Source organism: Molossus molossus, unplaced genomic scaffold, assembly GCF_014108415.1.
Source record: "Molossus molossus isolate mMolMol1 unplaced genomic scaffold, mMolMol1.p scaffold_m16_p_16, whole genome shotgun sequence".
Classification (NCBI taxonomy): Eukaryota; Metazoa; Chordata; class Mammalia; order Chiroptera; family Molossidae; genus Molossus; species Molossus molossus.
Window position 1 is genome coordinate 51,052,386 of NW_023425351.1, and position 4,921 is coordinate 51,057,306.

Consider the following 4,921-nt stretch of genomic DNA (forward strand, 5'->3'; position numbering starts at 1 on the left):
CTCCAGAAGGAAGGCAGCCTTGCTGGCACATTTATTTTAGGACTCCAGACCTTCAGAACTTTAAGATAATGCATTTGTGTTGTCTTAAGCCAATAAATTTGTAGTAATTGTTACAGCAACAATACGTTTCTAATGTACCGAGTAAGACACAATCAATGCAAGCCTTCAGCAACAAAGGTGATTATTATGTAATCTATTTTACTGCCTATGTATTTTTGGATGGAAAGCAAAGTTAGTAAAATAATTGATGGGAGGAGATTACTTGGTATTCTAACCCGATGGGGGTCACTGTGTATTTATTTCCAGATTTCAGGTATCACCAACTTTGCAGACACTTTCAGCTAATGCAGCCTGACTCTGAATGTACCCTATGTGCACATTTCATGCTTGGGCTGAAAGCAGAACTGTGGATAGGGCCAGTGCATATACTGAAGGTTCAGTGAAAACTTTTGCTTGCTTAAAGCTTTTTCAAGCTATTTTCAAGGTCCAGTAATACCATGTCATTTCACTTATTAATTAAAAATGAGAATTTGCTTTCGTGACCGTAAGAACTCTGCTCAGAAATCTCTACATACTTTTCAACTTCTTGGGGCTCAAGTTCAAAGTTTTTAAGGTTGTTTGTTGAACTTCTTTAGAGATAAATAAACTTTGCACTAAAAATTATTAAACTAATAATCTATTTAATTGTTAATAAGATTCTAGGAAAACTATTTTCTTCATGCTGTTTTCTTCATTATTTGTGTTGCGGTTTGTTTCTCAAGAAGTTTAGACTAAATCAACCCAGATATAAGTTATACACTTTCAGTAACTTATGAACTTTTCAAACTCTCTAACTTTAAAAAAATTCTCTAAAAATAAACGGTCAGACATTGGCATAATTCCACAGCTTATTGTATTCAGCTATAGTGGATAGGAAATTCGAAATGTTATTTGTAGCCTCTTACTCCTCATAATTGCTAACAGTTATTGAGTACTTACTGTACATCAGGCTCTGCACTAAGAATTTCACATTTATTGGCATGTGTGATTCTCAAAACAGCTCCTCTATGATATAGTGTGATGGGTTGACTGTATTAATAGCTCCAATTTTTCACACATCCATTGTCTTTGTTTGGGCTGCTATAACAAATACCACAGAATGGGTAGCTTATAGACAACAGAAATGTATTTCTCACAGTTCTGGAGACTGGGAGCCTGAGATCAAGGCATCAGCATGGTCACGATTTTTGATGAGGGCCCTCTTCCTGGTTCATAGCTGGACCTTCTCACTGTGTCCTCACATGTTAGAAGGAGCTGGAGGTCTCTCTGGACTCTCTTTTATTAGAGCATTTAATCTCATTCCTGAGGTTATTACTTAAGCACCTCTCAAAGGACCTACCTCCTAATACCATATTCTTTGGGGATTAGGATTTCAAAATATGAATTTTGGGAGGATGCATTCAGACCAGAGTATTCCTGAATCCATACCCTTTAATAATTTTTTTCAACACTGACTCAGGGCTTGACCATGTGACTGGCTCTGGCCAATAGAACAATGAGAAACTCGATACAAGCAATGACCTGAAAAAGTGCTTGCACATTTCCCTTCTGTCTCTTGGACCTTTGCCACCACCCGTTAGTAGGCCCAGACTAGCTTTCTGGAGAGACATGAGATGTACTGGAGAAAAGCTAGCCTGTCCTAATCTACCCAGCCCAGCCACTGTTTCAAGTGATTGTAGAAGCCTGTGTGAGGCTAGCTGAGGTCAGCCTAGTCCAGCCCAGATTATGAGTAATAATAAATACTGATTGGTTTAAACTCTGAGTTTTGAGGTGGGTGGTTGGTTATTTAGCAAAGCTAATTGATACATGTAGATACTAGTATTATCCTCATTTTATACATAAGTAAATTGAATTTTAGAAGGACTAAGTAACTTGTTCAAGGCTGACTTTACAGACACACACACACACACACACACACACACACACACACACAGTGTTTTTGTTCTTAAAGGACAGAAGCGAGCATTATGGAATAGATGTGATCTAAGTGGGATAAGTTTTTCTTATTGTATGTGACTCTTCTTGAGCTGCAGCATAATATTACTAATGCTCCCCCTCCCCAGTCTGAACGACCACTAAAAATGCTCTCATAGGAATTTTGACTACCAATTTTGGCATCTATTCATTTCCCCAAATTTCTAAACCTGCCTGGATGGGGAAAGATATTACCTCCAGTTGAGAACCCCTTTTGAAATTTTTGAAATATTAGATTTAATTCCAAGTATGTGGAGATGTTTTGTGCATATTTACTGATTTAAAAAAATAATTTAAACCTTGGCTGGTGTGGCTCAGTTGATTGGGTATCCTACTGTGTGCTGACAGGTTGCCGGTTTGATTACCAATCAGGGCATGTGGCCAGGTTGCAGGCTCTATCCTTGGTAGGGGCTGTGCAGGAGGCAGCCGATTGATATCTTAATCTCACTTTGGTGTTTCTCTCTCTCTCTCTCCCTTTCCCTTCCTCACTCTCTAAAAGTCAATAAAAAATATTTAAAAATCATTTAATTTAATTGGCAAAGCTTAATAAGCTACTATAAAGCAAATATCTTTGACAGCACCACTCATGTAAAGAAAAGGTACTTTGGCAAATCAATAAATGTGATGCACCACATAAACAAAATGAAAGATAAAAATCATATGATCATATCAATAGACACTAAAAAAGCATTTGAAAAAACCCACCACCCATTTCTGATAAAAATGCTCAGCTATCTGGGAATAGAGGGATCATATCTAGACATAATAAAGGCAATATATGAAAGACCTACAGCCCTGGCCAGTTTGGCTCAGCAGTTAGAGCGTCGGCCTGTGGTCCCGAGAGACCCGGGTTCGGTTCCCGCTAAGGGCATGTACCTCGGTTGCAGTTTGTCCCTGGCCCTGGTCGGTTGTGTGGGTGGCAGCCACTCGATGTGTTCCTTTCATATCGATGTTTCTCTCTCTCTCTCTCTCTGTTCCTCTCTCTCCCTCCCACTCTACCTGAACAAAAAGTGGAAAAATGTCCTCTGGTGAGGATAAAAAAAAAAAAAGAAAGACCTACAGCCAACATCATACTCCATAGGCAAACACTAAAAGCATTTCCTGTAAGAACAGGAACAACACAAGGATGCCCACTTTTGCCACTCTTACTTAACATAGTACTGGAAGTTTTAGCCACAGCAATCAGACAGGAAGAAAAAATAGAAGGGATCCAAATTAGAAAGGAGGAAGTGAAACTGTCATTATTCGCAGATGACATGATACTATACGTAGAAAACCCCAAAGATGCCATCAAAAATTTACTAGAATTAATAAATGAATTTGGAAAAGTAGCAGGATACAAAATTCACATCAAGAAATCGATGGCATTCTTATACACCAATGATGAACCCACAGAAAGAAAAACTAAAAAAAAAAATCCAATTTACCATCGCGACAAAAAAATTAAGATACCTAGGAATAAATTTAACCAAAGAAATAAAGGACCTATTTACAGAAAACTACAGGTCATTGAAAAAAGAAATAGAAGAAGATATAAAAACGTGGAAGCACATATCTTGTTCATGGATTGGAAGAATTAACATCATTAAAATGTCTATATTACCCAAAGCAATCTATAGATTCAGTGCAATCCCCATCAAAATACCAACGACATACTTCAAATAATTAGAACAAATACTTCAAAAGTTCATATGGAACCAAAAAAGATCTCGAATAGCCACAGCAATCTTGAAAAAGAAGAACAAAGTTGGAGGGATCACACTACCAGATTTCAGTTTATACTACAAAGCCACTGTAATCAAAACAGCCTGGTACTGGCACACAAGAACAGGCATATAGACCAGTGGAACAGAACAGAGAACCCAGAAATGGACCCAAAGCAATATGCTCAATTAATATTTGACAAAGGTGGCAAGAGCATACAGTCGATTAAGGACAGCCTCTTTAATAAATGGTGTTGGGAAACTTGGACAGCTATATGCAAAAATAATAAAACTAGACCATCAACTTACACCCTACACAAGAATAAACTTAAAATGGATAAAAGACTTAAATGTGACTAATGAATCCATAAAAATCCTACAAGAAAATGTAAGCAATAAAATTTCAGACATCATACACAGCAGAATTTTCAATGATGCATCACCTAAGGCAACAGAAACAAAGGAGAAAATGAATACATGGGACTACATCAAACTCAAAAGCTTCTGCACAGCAAAAGATACAATCATCAAAATGGAAAGGCAACCCACTCTATGGGAGAACATAATTGCCAATGATATATCAGATAAGGGGTTAATTTCCAATGTATACAGAATGCTCATACAACTCAACAAAAGGAAAACAAAGAACCCAATTAAAAAATGGGCAGAGGAACTAAATGGACACCTCTCCAAACAGGACATACAAATGGCTAAGAGACATATGAAGAAATGCTCAACATAACTAATCATCAGAGAGATGCAAATTAAAACAACAATGAGATATCACTTCACACCTGGCAGAATGGCTGCCATCAACAAATCAACAAACAACAAGTGTTGCTGAGGGTGTGGAGAAAAGGGGACTCTAGTACACTGCTGGTGGGAATGCAGACTGGTGCAGCCACTATGGAAAACAATATGGTGCTACCTCAAAAAATTAAAACTTGAACTTCCATTTGACCCAGTGATCCCTCTTCTAGGAATATACCCTAAGAAGCCTGAAACACCAATCAGAAAGAATATATGTACCCCCATGTTCATAGCAGCACTATTTACCATAGCTAAGATCTGGAAACAGCCCAAATGTCCATCAGTAGACAAATGGATAAAAAAGTGGTGGTACATATACACAATGGAGTACTATGCAGCTGTAAGAAAGAAAGATCTCTTATCCTTTGAGACGACATGGAGGGACCTGGAAAGTA